This window comes from Melanostigma gelatinosum (assembly GCF_949748355.1).
Source record: "Melanostigma gelatinosum genome assembly, chromosome: 20".
Taxonomy (NCBI): Eukaryota; Metazoa; Chordata; class Actinopteri; order Perciformes; family Zoarcidae; genus Melanostigma; species Melanostigma gelatinosum.
Window position 1 is genome coordinate 8075555 of NC_136653.1, and position 15131 is coordinate 8090685.

A 15131-nucleotide genomic window follows, 5' to 3' on the forward strand; every position below is an offset into this window, starting at 1 on the left:
CATGTTTTGCCGAGCTGTCAGTATAAATGTGGGGACATTGCAAAGAAGATGACCATTTGCTAGCGATAGCTGAGCTATCGTTAGCTTCCTGCTAGCTGACTAACAGCCTCAAAACTGCTGGGACCTGAACAGGAAGAAGTAGCATGCTAGCTAGCCATCCTATTTTGGGATTGGCATTCCGCTAGCTAGTAACCTTAACTTGGCTGCCTTTATCATGACTGTAAGAAGGCTGTGTATTTAGTAACGTTGACACTTCGTTTTGATAGACGGATACTGGCATATGTGTGGATGTATGGATAGCAGTAGGGACATCAGATCCAGAGTGGATCCGTGTAGAATATCAGCGTACACACTATCCTGGCGCGGTAACTCTGCTGCTGTGAATTTATTTTTCGGGCTAGAACAAAACGTTTTGTATCTATGGAAAGGTTATTAAATGTAGATTAATAATATCAAAACATCTGTATTCATTGCTCGCATACATTGTGACGAACTAGCCCGAGAAGGCGAGTAACGGGGGTTCAACCACCGTCAACCGCCGCCTCGCGGGTTCAACCGCCGCCTCGCTGCACGGCACGGAGTTTCCGGCAATGACGCGACTTGAGCGGGTGCACAAAACCATTTACGGTTGTTACCGAACCTTATTTGGAACAGCCGAGTAGTCACGATTGAAGCAGACGATCGCAGCTCCATGCAGGTGGGTCAACGAAATTTCTAAGTACACGAGAAGTTTGTTGACTTTCAGTTTTGAGCTTTCAGTTAGCAAAATCATGCGTCTATCATCACTTTCAGAAAATCGATTTCACTGTATCTTGTAGCAAAAAGTACATAGAATCTGTTGGTAAGTAACAGAAATCCCTATAAATTGATTAATCGGCCGTAAATTAATGTTTTTCTGACCCACCCTTCCCGCCGCAAACGCCGGCTGCCTTGGGCGATGCCATTAAAGCCATAACCCCTTTCTGTGACGTCACGCGCTCAGTGTGAGACAAATTTGTGATAATCCTCCACATTACGGTGCCATTGCCTATAATACAGATGCATGGAAATCTATTCATTAATCCACACGTTTCTACCATCTTCAAAGTGGAATAACTTTGTAACGCCTTGACCGAATTACATGATCTTTGTATTATTTTATTCAGACAAGGCATAGCTATCTAAATAACAGAACCAAACAACTGAAAGATGGATATAAGATTTTGACCTGATGTCTCTAATAGCAGAAAACTGCATGAGGATGTTGCAGTGGTTTCACTGACGTGAAATCAACTGGTATGAATGACGAGAAACAACACAGGGCCTAGTTTCTCCTACTTGCAGGTGATCTGTGATTCTTCTGACACAGACATAGAAGTCTATATATTTTTTATATGTAACAGTCTCTTGGTAAGTTGCACAGCTAACGTTACATTAATTGACATCTGATGGTTGTCTCAATGTGTTCACTGTTGATGAACGTTAGCATTGCCTCCATGAACTTGAGTCCAATGTTTATCTCATCTGTTGCTACTGTAGTAATGTGAGCAGCTGTTTTATCAGAGACTTAAGTCTGTTGATGTACATGTTCACTTTGCTCTTTATCCTTACATCTATTTAATGTAGTTACTCTTGATTAAGACTTTTTTTTGGTTTTGTTATTTAAACAAACAAACACATTTTTGCTTAATATTGTTACCACTATTTACAGTGCCAAGAGCTTCATAAAAATACCATGAAGATGTTTTCCATAATTATGTTTATTGGTGTATTGTGTCACCTTGCTAAGGATGCATGTGTATTTCTTTTTTTTGATGCTACTGCTTACGCCTGGTTCACTAATAATATCAACATAATTATTTAGGAACTGAATTGAAGAGTTCCTATATTTTTTTTATTCCTTTACTCACTTCTGTATTCCTGCTTTTCTGTTTTTCTATCAGACTGAAAGAGAAACGGTACAATGTCCTTAAAGCCACGGGTGGTGGACTTTGACGAGACATGGAACAAGCTACTGACGACAATCAAGGCTGTTGTGATGCTCGACTATGTGGAGAGAGCCACCTGGAACGATCGGTTCTCGTATCCTATGCCAACTTGCTCCATATTGAAATTTAAACTACAACACAAGATTTTTTTTAGAACAGGGTTCATGGACAGAAAGTCATCCAGCTGCTTAGTGCAGTGAAGCAGGTGCCAGCTTGTATATATTTTTTATGTATTTGATTTTAAACACCAAATATGGCTAATTAAGAAAGGCAGATCAGTTTTTCAAAGAGTTGTTATTGATATGTTCAGTGTCAGTTGTGAAATGAGCCAGGCAGACAGCAAGCATTAAACTATTCATTTATTTGCAGAGAATCGCAGCATAAGCCGTATCTAGTATTGCATACTACATCACTATTAACTGTATATTAACATCTAAACATCATGGAACCACATTTGTGCTCATTTCTATCCTAAATTCCCACACCAGCGACATTTATGCCTTGTGCGTCTCATACCCAGAGCCTTTGGGTGAGAAATTATACACAGAGACCAAGGTGTTTCTTGAGAATCATGTTCGGCAGTTGTACAAGGTAAGCACTCGCGAAAAGCATTTTTATTTCTGCATGATGTCTTCTTTCCATAACGCATGTAACGCTTGTGTGTGTGTATTTTCAGAAAGTCTTGGATTCTGAGGAGAAGGTTTTAGTGATGTACCACAGATACTGGGATGAGTACAGCAAAGGAGCTGACTACATGGACTGCTTGTACAGGTAGCATTGCCTTAACCTTGCTTGAATTCACAATGGTGTTGGAATGGTTGGCTACTTCGTTATGTTGTTTATTTTGGCATATTTTTCAAGTACAAATGAAGGACGTGTCCATAGTGAAGCTGCTGTTGGCTGTTGTTATTGTGGTGTGTTGGACTACAACTTCTAGCAGAAGTCGTGAGCCAAAGCTGGTGTCTGTCTTTGTCCTTCTTGGCTCTTCCAAGTTGGCTCCGTGTGTCAAGTTCCTGAGATGCAGGACGGTCTCGTTCTATCACAAGCTCACATCAAGTTTTTGTACACTTGTAAAATTACCTTGAAAGCGCGGTGGCGTTTCCTGATCCATTAAAACTCAATACTCCCTTGGAGAGCTTTCAGATCTATTTATAAGTTACCAGACTGTCATACATATGCCTTTTGTAATTTATTATGTCAGCGAGAGTGAGAGAGAGGGCGGCTCTTGGCTTTAGTGGTGACATAGCTGTGTTGAGTTCTTAATATAGAAGAGGCTCGCCTATTATCTTCATCTGATGTCTGTGAATATACATGTTTATGTTCGCATCTTGTCAAACACAAATCACCCTGTTGTGGAGGTTGGACTGAAGTGCCAACTGAATCACGTGATACCCAACACGAGCAGTTGTATTAGCAGTCCTTGGACACTTGATGCTGGTGTTTAATGCTCGTCAAAGATCGATGGCTTGAGGGACGTCGGGTTGAATGTGATTGCCGTACTGCTGATGGAGGCATAGGGTGCAGCGAGATGTTAGGTTACTCTCTATTGGGGAGCAGAAGTTATAGACAGAACGTTTTGTTCCCTTCATGGTCATATATTCACGCCCTGTAGAGCAGCCACCAAACCCGAGTCAAACCTCCAGCACACTAGTGCATCACAGACCCAGTGAAGGACAGAATGAGCCACTGAAGGGACTGTCACATCCAGACACTCATGTGCAGCGATGACCAAACAGTCCCAGAAACCCCCTTTGAACAAAACCCATGATGCCTTGCCCCTGTTCAAATGCACCCTCACACCTTGAGGCAGTGGAAGACCCTTGCTGTTGTTGGCCAGCGGGATAGCCTCGACAATCCAGCGAGAAAGCCGCTATTTAGACGGGGCTTTGCATTTGTCCGGATTAGCAAAACAGACAAACAACTGGGCACACAAGCGCACACTGCGAGTGTTGTCTATGTGAGCGTGAAGCGCACACACACAGGACACAGGGGGAAAAAGCCGTATGAGCTCAAAAGCCGCAGGGATAGTTCAAGGCCGATACGCCGCATTCGGGCACAATGTAACCTTGGAGCCATTTGAAGCGAAGTGGGTACAAGAGGGATGAAGAGATAACAGAATCAATGGGCCGCGAGGAGCCTCAAGCTCCAACGCCAAATCTCCTGAGGGAGCTCTGGGTTTAGCGGTGGACTGTCCTTTTAAAAAACGCAATAGGTTGGAAACGGCGCATATTTCCAGCTCTGGAAAGAAAGTTACACGAAGGCTATGCCTCGAAATCTCAGAAACTGCCTGTGGGCCGAGTGTATCGCCACGCAAGCGTCTGCGAGATCTGTGGTTGTAAAGCAATCCCTCGGTCTGATCACGATCTGAGCGTTTTGAACTTGTAATGTTGAGTAGGTAGGTAGGTAGTAGTTCAACACTCTCGGGTCCAGAATAGGACCTAGTCGTCCTTGGGATAACAAATCTCGAATTGTTCCAGAAAAAGCCCGAATGATGTGAAACTGCTTTCAATGGAGGGATTTGATATGATGTTCATGATGAAGTGGATCCAGCCTTTACTTTATCAGAGGTGGTGAAGTAAACTAGTGTGTGGTCAATGAGCCACACAATGGGGAGATTTATTCCTGATAATAAGTTATAGTATTATTATCAGTTTTTTTTTTTTTCTCACAATATTATGACTTCATACTCTCATATGAGCTGTTAAAGTCCATAGTCTTTAAATGAATTCAAATGAATGAACGTGAATAGATGCCACATGCACATGTAATAAGGTTAATGACAAAAAAGAGGAGGGAAGAGTAATTCCTGTCCAGTTGATCAAGTTGATCTACAGGAGAATAAATATTTGAAAGCAACACAGAATGTCTGAGAGCCTTACTGTATTATATTCCATTATATTTTTACATTTGGAATCGTTACCTGGCTCATCATTTTGTGTTTTCCTTTACATGAATGAATACATTTCCACTATAAATTGAAGAATTGAAGTGTCTTTACGCTCATAATGTTCTGGGCCCCACCGACGTTAATACCAAACCTACGCTGATGGGAGCTGCACATCATTTTAAGGTGGACTAACTCAGCCTGCATAGACCAGCTGTGGTGAAAGCCATCACAATACGTGTGTCAGTCTGTATGTGGTAGATATCCTGCGAAGTCACTCCTCGCTTCCTTTTGAGAAATGTTGAGACACCAGCAGAGATGTGTTGAGACACAAGTTCAGTCTGATGCATTTCAACATCAGAGTGCGTGCCGGATGAACAAGTGACATCGGCCCTCACGCCGATGCGCTGTGTGTTTTTGTGTGGATTATCAGAGCTCTTTCATTTGATCCACGGTGAACATGTCTGACATATGATTCATGCAAGATTAAGACGGGATTCTTCCGTAAATATAATCTGATTTGAATACAGATATGAATAACCTGCGTTTGACCAGTCAATGAAACCAATGTTGGATCGAAACACATGGATGTGTTCCATCGGCGCAGTTCCACAGTTTCCATGTGACTATTGGGAAAGCATTGTGTGTCACTGGAAACCAGGAAGTTGTCTGTAAGGAATACTACATCCATAATGTGTCGTGGTGTTGAGAACAGAGCTCCCATAAGTAGCTGCCATTTGTAAACAAACGGCAGAAAAGACTTCTTGATATACCGTGTCTCATGCTCGTGTTTAATATATTATAAAATCAGGTATTTTCTCTTTGATATTCGTAAATACAAATGCCTTTATGTGTGCCTCTGGCTTATTCACTGTCCAGCAATCCTGGAGAGTTCGTTTTTTTGCTTTCATTGGCTCACCTGACACTCAGCAGGCACAGAGCGAGTGAGTCACCAAAGAATGTCAGTCTCACGCAGCCCTCCATGAACTCAACTTGTAACTAGAGGCCCACACACGAGATATTAGACGACACCTCCTCAAACTCCTCTGGATGCAGTTGATACCCTAACATCTTGACCTCCTACCCCACTCTGCTCAGGTACCTCAACACTCAGTTCATCAAGAAGAACAAGCTAACAGAAGCAGACCTGCAGTACGGCTACGGGGGAGTGGACATGAACGAGCCGCTCATGGAGATCGGAGAGGTATTGGATATGGACACTTGTGCTCCAATTAGGGTTGTTTAATATGAGTAGGGCTGGAAACACAATAACTGATAACAACAAGCACATTCTAACTCAGATTTATCCAGATGTATTCATTCAGTATTTGTCAAGTTCACACAATAGTATACAAAACCATGTGGTTATTTCTAACAGACGATTTCTTCTATATTTTGTATTAATTGAATGACCAGAAACCGTGCTACATCGTGATATATATATATATATATATATATATATATATATATATATATATATATATATATATATATATATATATATATGTGTATATATGGTAATTGAGGTATGAAAATGACACACGTGGTGATAGACTTTGTCCGTGTCGCACAGCCCGACATGAAAGGAAGGAGAGCACGTGTTTTTGTATGTTTGTATGTTTGTAAGTATGTTTTTCACACAATTTGAGCCACAATTGGTGACCAAGATGAATATGTCTGGCTCTCTGCAGGGGTAGAGATAAGAGAGACACTTTCACACTGTTCATGTCTGGATTCCTCGTGTCTTCCAGTGATCGTTGTGGGGAGAACCCTAACCAGAAGGTAATCCACGGGGTCATCAACTCCTTTGTTCATGTTGAACAGTACAAGAAGAAGTTTCCACTAAAGGTGAGGCAACAAATAGTCCCCCAGAGGATTACAATTGTTTGCATTGTGGTTTTATATCGGGTTATTTATGCAGCCAAAATTCAAAGACAATTTTGTTGTTTTTTGTTGGCTGCTTAATGTCTTTAATTACCATCTGTGTGTTGTACAGCAGCCGTTCATATAGGCCTGTGTATGTCCGTTGATACTAAATCCTACGCGGGCCACGCCCTCTTCCTGTGTTGCAGTTTTATCAGGAAATCTTCGAAGCGCCATTTCTGACAAGAACGGGAGAGTATTACAAGCAGGAAGCCTCCAATCTCCTGCAAGAGTCCAACTGCTCACAGTATATGGAGAAGGTAGGAGAGATGGACGGATAAAGCCTGCACATCAGTGTGTGTGTGTGTGTGTGTGTGTGTGTGTGTGTGTGTGTGTGTGTGTGTGTGTGTGTTGTGTGTTGTGTGTGTGTGTGTGTGTGTGTGTGTGTGTGTGTACATCAGCATCCATCAGATGAGTACATTCACCCAGGGCCAGTTTGTGTGTGTGTATATGAACTGGCAGATCATGTCAGTCCAGTGACATAATAGTTTTAATCTGAGTATTAGCTCGCTAAGGCTGAGATCACAGACCCCTGGGCGACTTCAGCTTCCATGTCTCTCTCTCTCTCTGTCTGTCTGTCTGTCTCTGTCTCTCTCTTTCTGTCTCTGTCTCTCTGTCTCTCTGTCTGTCTGTCTCTCTCGCTCTCTCTCTGTCTGTCTCTGTCTCTCTCTTTCTGTCTGTCTGTGTCTCTGTCTCGCTCTGTGTCTCTCTCTGGCTATCTCTCTCTCTCTCTCTTTCATTCATTCGAGTAATAATCAGCTGTCTCTGATAGATTCCCCCCCCCCCCCCCAGCGTTCTAACAGGATCATTATTAAACTGTTATCCAGGCATTAGGGCATTGTGTGATATGACTGCGAAAGAGCAGCAACAGACGCTGTAGTACAGTCACTAACTGTCTGGACAGCGTCAGTCTCAGCTGCTTATCTGACCCAGTTTTAACTGTGAGGAGGCAGCTTATTCTCTTGTTGCCTTCATGACTTTTACGTGTGTGTGTGTGTGTGTGTGTGCGCGTGCATTGTGTTGAATCTGAACCTATTCATATCATGTCCCTCTCTCTTCCTCCAGGTGTTAGGGCGGTTGAAAGACGAAGAGATGAGATGTCGGAAGTACCTGCACCCCAGCTCCTATGCCAAAGTCATCCATGAATGCCAGCAGAGGATGGTGGCGGATCATCTGCAGTTCCTGCACGGGGAGTGCCAGAGCATTATTCGGCAGGAGAAGAGAGAGGGTCAGTGCAGCGCGGGCCCCTCTGTGTCCTGATGCGTCATCTGTTTTTGTGTGAAACAAATGGTTCTATGTACACGCATTGAGTTTTGTGTTGTTTTTGTCCAGACATGGCCAACATGTACACCCTGTTGCGGTCCGTGTCCAACGGGCTGCCCCACATGATCCAGGAGCTGCAGGTCCACATCCACAACGAGGGCATCCGAGGCACCAGTAACCTCTCTCAGGAAAACGTTAGTACTCCAGCAGTGTGTGTGTCTGTTGGACGTACAGAATCGTGGATTTTCAAGCTGCTGCAAGTTGTACCGCTGGAGCTCAAAGGCGGCTTGATTTGACCGCTTAATCTCTTTTAAAATAATGATTTTGTCTGTTAGTTTTAGCTGCAAGGCATTTGAATGCAACCTTTTGTCTCGCTCTTCCGGCTTCCCCTAGATGCCAACCCTGTTTGTGGAGTCGGTGCTGGAGGTTCACAGTAAATTTGTTCAGCTCATAAACACAGTTCTAAACGGAGATCAGCACTTCATGAGTGCACTCGATAAGGTAACTGAACAGCATACGGTACTCACAACAGTTACTCGATTGAAAACGTGAGGTTGTGTTTTCCTTGTGTACTTTCTGTAACTGCATATAACTACAGTTCTAAATGTGTTAAAGTATAACTATGTACACGTGGTGATGTGTTTTTCTCAGTTGGACTGAATGTGTTTATTTGATGTCTCTTGCTCTCTCTCAGGCTTTGACGTCCGTGGTGAACTTCAGGGAGCCCAAGTCCATCTGTAAAGCCCCTGAACTTGTAAGTACACACGCTCGCATACAAACACACACACACACACACACACACACACACACACAGTGTTACACACAGTGCCCTGACCAGGTCGTGTCCCTCCTGGTGTGTCTGTGCAGCTGGCGAAATACTGTGACAATCTGCTGAAAAAGTCTGCAAAGGGAATGACGGAGAACGAGGTGGAGGACAAGCTGACGAGCTTCATCACGGTGTTCAAGTACATAGACGACAAGGACATTTTTCAAAAGGTGACCAGAGTTCCTCTGATGCTGCAGTATTATTAAAACCATGACTAGGAGGGTGGTTTAGTCCATTAGTTGGGTCCGTATTGTCTTCAAAGAGTCATTCTGTTTTTCAAGTTCTGGCTTTTCTTTCCCACAGTTTTATGCCAGAATGCTAGCGAAGCGGTTAATACACGGTTTATCATTGTCAATGGACTCAGAAGAAGCCATGATCAACAAACTAAAGGTAAATGCAAAGCTGAGCCTTAGTAACTACGGTTTGCAACATGTCTGAACGGAAGGGGTCATAAAGAAGAAACCATATCCAACATTCTCCTGATTTTATTTTTTTACAGCAAGCTTGTGGCTACGAGTTCACGAGCAAACTGCACAGAATGTACACAGACATGAGCGTACTTTATGTGTCACAGGATACGTTTTGTGACTATAATATGTAGTTTATAATAGCAGTGTACTAAGAATAGGCCACCTAGCAATTGTTTTTTGTTTTTATTTAACAGGTGAGTGATTGCTGTTTATCCCTGGATTATGACATGTCATGGACCCAAACATGGACATCTGTCATTTCCTTCGGACTCATATTTGTGAGTGCCAGTTAATTACACGATCTTGCCTCATGACGGACGAATCCACCGCGGCTTTGCTTTGCCTGTGACAGAGTGCTGCTCATACTAAAGGATCGGGCGTGGTGCTGCAGTGCAGCCTGCTGGTACTGCACCTGCATTGCATTTAATGAGACTACATACACTCACGTTACAGCCTGCCTCAGGTGTTTAAGAAAAGACGTTTCAAAGCTGCTTCAAATTCTGCAAACCAAGATAAGAGACTGAAGCATTTTGCACATTACAGCCAAACCAAACTATGTAATGGACAGTGACGATGATGTGTTTTAATTGCGGCTGTCTATAACACAAAGCACTCCATCTGCTGTGATTAATGCAGACATTTTTAAATATTTAAATGCAGTAGCCAATTCACTGGGACAGAATTTATTTTTCCCTGCCCATGCATTCTGCAATGTTTTTTTGTCTCTTGGAAGGCTAAAGTTGACGGTGTTTTGTTATAGACTGGACAGGAATAAGGTTTCACAATTGGCACAGGTGTTCAGTGCAGGTCTCAGTGGTATTGGATTCTTGCCCCGGTTGTTTAGTTTCCACGATGTCCACCTAACAAACTGCACATGGGGGGAGTGAGAGAGCGGGAATCACTGCACGCAAATCAAAAAATCACTGCGACAAATTCTTGAGTATTCGAGACGTTGGTTGTATCCACTAAGTCAGAGAATGCCATCAATTATTTTCTTCCACATCCACATCCATCTGTGTGTGTGGTTTATGTAAGATGTGTTCAAATACATCCCCTTCTTCCAGCATGCACTGCGCAACAACATGGTGGTCGTTCCACAGCATGCGTGTCATCTACCAAAAGATGTGAGAGGGGGGAGAGAGACATTGCTTTGGCTCGGCCGCTGACAGTCGTGGCAATCGAGTCATCTCTGAAGGGACAGCAAATCAGGTTCTAAGCAGAAGAGAGACTGAGCAAATACTTTATTAAAGCATATACATTAAAAACAATGTCAATCAGAAGGGGTGATCATCATTTTTACAGCAAGGACAGGGAGTGTTTAGAAGAAGTGTGCATGTCCTTTAAGGACATGCACACTTTAAGGAGCATTTAAGGAGCACTTTAAGGAGCATGGCCACTTGATTTTTGAGCATGGCCACTTGATTTTCGAGGCATTTGTAATATTCGTTCTTCCTTCCTCGGTACCTCCGGGCGAGGAGGAGGAGGAGGAGGAGGAGGAAGAGGGAGAAGAAGAAGTGTGCATGTCCTTTAAGGACATGCACACTTTAAGGAGCATTTAAGGAGCACTTTAAGTAGCATGGCCACTTTATTTTCGAGGCATTTGTAATATTCGTTCTTCCTTCCTCGGTACCTCCGGGCGAGGAGGAGGAGGAGGAGGAGGAGGAGGAGGAGGAGGAGGAGGAGGAGGAGGAGGGGAGGAAGAAGAAGCATATACGCATATACATTAAAGCATATACATTAAAAACATAATTTTTACAGCAAGGACGGGGGTTTCGAAGAAGTGTTGCATGTCTTTAAGGCTCTAAGCTCCTCAATAAGGTTCTTGTTTTGATTATCAAGCATGGCCACTTGATTTTGTAGCATGGCCACTTGATTTTGGAGCCATTTGTGATATTCGTTCCGCCTTTCTCGGTACCTCCGGGCGGCTTCCCTGGAAGAAGAAGAAGAAGAAGAAGAAGAAGAAGAAGAAGAAGAAGAAGAAGAAGAAGAAGTGTGCATGTCCTTTAAGGACATGCACACTTTAAGGAGCATTTAAGGAGCACTTTAAGGAGCATGGCCACTTGATTTTTGAGCATGGCCACTTGATTTTCGAGGCATTTGCATTTGTAATATTCGTTCTTCCTTCCTCGGTACCTCCGGGCGAGGAGGAGGAGGAGGAGGAGGAGGAGGAGGAGGAAGAAGAAGCATATACATTAAAGCATATACATTAAAAACATAATTTTTACAGCAAGGACGGGGGTTTCGAAGAAGTGTTGCATGTCTTTAAGGCTCTAAGCTCCTCAATAAGGTTCTTGTTTTGATTATCAAGCATGGCCACTTGATTTTGTAGCATGGCCACTTGATTTTGGAGCCATTTGTGATATTCGTTCCGCCTTTCTCGGTACCTCCGGGCGGCTTCCCTGGAAGCAAGAAGAAGAAGAAGAAGAAGAAGAAGAAGAAGAAGAAGTGTGCATGTCCTTTAAGGACATGCACACTTTAAGGAGCATTTAAGGAGCATGGCCACTTGATTTTTGAGCATGGCCACTTGATTTTCGAGGCATTTGCATTTGTAATATTCGTTCTTCCTTCCTCGGTACCTCCGGGCGAGGAGGAGGAGGAGGAGGAGGAGGAGGAGGGGGAGGAAGAAGAAGAAGAAGAAGAAGAAGAAGAAGAAGTGTGCATGTCCTTTAAGGACATGCACACTTTAAGGAGCATTTAAGGAGCACTTTAAGGAGCATGGCCACTTGATTTTCGAGGCATTTGTAATATTCGTTCTTCCTTCCTCGGTACCTCCGGGCGAGGAGGAGGAGGAGGAGGAGGAGGAGGAGGAGGAGGAGGAGGAGGAAGAAGCATATACGCATATACATTAAAGCATATACATTAAAAACATAATTTTTACAGCAAGGACGGGGGTTTCGAAGAAGTGTTGCATGTCTTTAAGGCTCTAAGCTCCTCAATAAGGTTCTTGTTTTGATTATCAAGCATGGCCACTTGATTTTGTAGCATGGCCACTTGATTTTGGAGCCATTTGTGATATTCGTTCCGCCTTTCTCGGTACCTCCGGGCGGCTTCCCTGGAAGCAAGAAGAAGAAGAAGAAGAAGAAGAAGAAGAAGAAGAAGAAGAAGAAGAAGAAGAAGAAGAAGAAGTGTGCATGTCCTTTAAGGACATGCACACTTTAAGGAGCATTTAAGGAGCATGGCCACTTGATTTTTGAGCATGGCCACTTGATTTTCGAGGCATTTGCATTTGTAATATTCGTTCTTCCTTCCTCGGTACCTCCGGGCGAGGAGGAGGAGGAGGAGGAGGAGGAGGAGGAGGAGGAGGAAGAGGGAGAAGAAGAAGTGTGCATGTCCTTTAAGGACATGCACACTTTAAGGAGCATTTAAGGAGCATGGCCACTTGATTTTCGAGGCATTTGTAATATTCGTTCTTCCTTCCTCGGTACCTCCGGGCGAGGAGGAGGAGGAGGAGGAGGAGGAGGGGGAGGAAGAAGAAGAAGAAGAAGAAGAAGAAGTGTGCATGTCCTTTAAGGACATGCACACTTTAAGGAGCATTTAAGGAGCACTTTAAGGAGCATGGCCACTTGATTTTCGAGGCATTTGTAATATTCGTTCTTCCTTCCTCGGTACCTCCGGGCGAGGAGGAGGAGGAGGAGGAGGAGGAGGAGGAGGAGGAGGAGGAGGAGGAGGAGGAGGAAGAAGCATATACGCATATACATTAAAGCATATACATTAAAAACATAATTTTTACAGCAAGGACGGGGGTTTCGAAGAAGTGTTGCATGTCTTTAAGGCTCTAAGCTCCTCAATAAGGTTCTTGTTTTGATTATCAAGCATGGCCACTTGATTTTGTAGCATGGCCACTTGATTTTGGAGCCATTTGTGATATTCGTTCCGCCTTTCTCGGTACCTCCGGGCGGCTTCCCTGGAAGAAGAAGAAGAAGAAGAAGAAGAAGAAGAAGAAGAAGTCATCATCATGAGCCACACATTCACTGATACTAATATAGCTAATGCCGGCCTGATTGATGTGGGTACGGCTGATGAGAGTGAATGGTCCTCTCTACCCGTTCTTCATCTTCGGCAAGATCACTATATATATATATATATATATATATATATATATATATATATATATATATATATCACTATAAATCACTATATATCATATAAAATCACTATAAATCACTATATATCATATAAAATCACTATATATATATATATATATAAAACTATATATATATATATTTATAAAACTATATATATATATATATATATATATATATATATATATATATATATAAAATCACTATATATATATATCACTATATATATATATAAAATCACTATATATATATATATATATATATATATATATATATATATATATATATATATATATATATATATATATATATATATATTATTCAAAATAATAAAGTATACTGCTTCACTTATTTTTGAAAGTGCCAACATAGTGGATCTTGGTACTTCATCCATTTGAAAAAAAACAAGCGGTTTAAAAAAACAAACACATTCCTCTTAAAACCTTTCTAACATTCTTCTTAAAAGATTTCAAACATTCTTCTTAAAACATTAAAAACATTCCTTTTAAACATTTGCAATTACTAACTTACTGCACTTGTCGTTTAATGTCCTGGTGAACTCACAGGATTACAGAATATAGCACAGAAACACGGAAGTTTCTTATCCGCTTTAGCCATCAGTGGGCAGTCTCAAACTAATGGAAAAGCTTTGTTTTGAGAGCTTGTCCTTTTATGGATAGTTTGTTTCCATTTAGTTCCATCATGATCTTCTGCAGAGCTTCGAATGTGTACTTGAGCTCTGGAAGGTAGCTCAGGTTGAGAGCTTACACAAGCGCAAGCAACATTGACACCGCAAAAGGTACCTTTTCCAACTCATCTAGCACTTCCACCCCCTCCAGAATGACTCCAGCATCCTCAGGGTCATCACTGGGCTCTGCACCTTCTTTTCGAATGACAAGGATTCCAAAGACGGTCTCTGCCATGGCCGTTTGACTGCTTTCGAAATTCTGTGACAAAACAATTAACAAGGGCAATCATTTTTCACTTATTTGCATTACATCCCATTTTTATTGCACATGTTAATTTTACTGTATAAACAGCTATCAATAACTTTATTCACATAATTAAAAGACATTATGACTACCTGATATTAAATTGTTTCACTGAGCCATGGTGAGCTACTTCAATGACTAAGCCCTACCAGTGGCTTGTCTGTTACCATGAGATCAGTGGTTGTTATTCTAGCATTACTAAGGTAAATAAAAGTTTCACGTTTTTAAAGCTAATGGCAACCAAGAGGAAACCACATCTATTCCAACTGTGATCATCCCCAAATAAAGATAAAGGTAAATGAACATACCTTGTCCCTCACCAGCTTCTCTGGATCTTCGTTCAGGTAGACACAGACCTTTGAGGACGCATTCTCGTCTGACGTCAACGCTGTCAGTCTAAGTATGCAGATAAGAGAAAATATGCAAAATTAAATAACATTAGGAACACCATCTCAACCAACCAGCTTATTAATCACAATGATTAACCATGCAATATCCATGTGTGCATTAGTATGTGAACCCTTGGGATCCAGTAGCTGCTGGCGCCTATGACTTCAACTACACCTTTCCTAAAGTTTCTTATTAATCTCCCAAGGTTTTTGAATGTTCGCTACCGATCACAGCTTGGCATCGCCACCCTAATTTCAGAAATGCGTATTATTCTGGAACCTCTCAGTTCATTTTAAATTGCCATGGGGCGTTATCAACAGGTGCAGACAACCAA

General features: G+C 42.3%; 1 pseudogene across 1 annotated transcript; it reads left to right on the forward strand.

Annotated features, from left to right (window-relative positions):
- The first annotated feature begins 537 nt into the window (after nt 1-537).
- On the forward strand, nt 538-14368 carry LOC306794295 (cullin-2-like; annotated as a pseudogene). The gene is made up of 15 exons: nt 538-697; nt 1923-2061; nt 2456-2558; nt 2644-2738; nt 5950-6074; nt 6543-6699; nt 6924-7034; nt 7840-8002; nt 8107-8231; nt 8431-8538; nt 8732-8791; nt 8905-9033; nt 9167-9253; nt 9363-9419; nt 14255-14368. The product of its transcript is annotated as a cullin-2-like (transcript).
- Nucleotides 14369-15131: the final 763 nt, after the last annotated feature.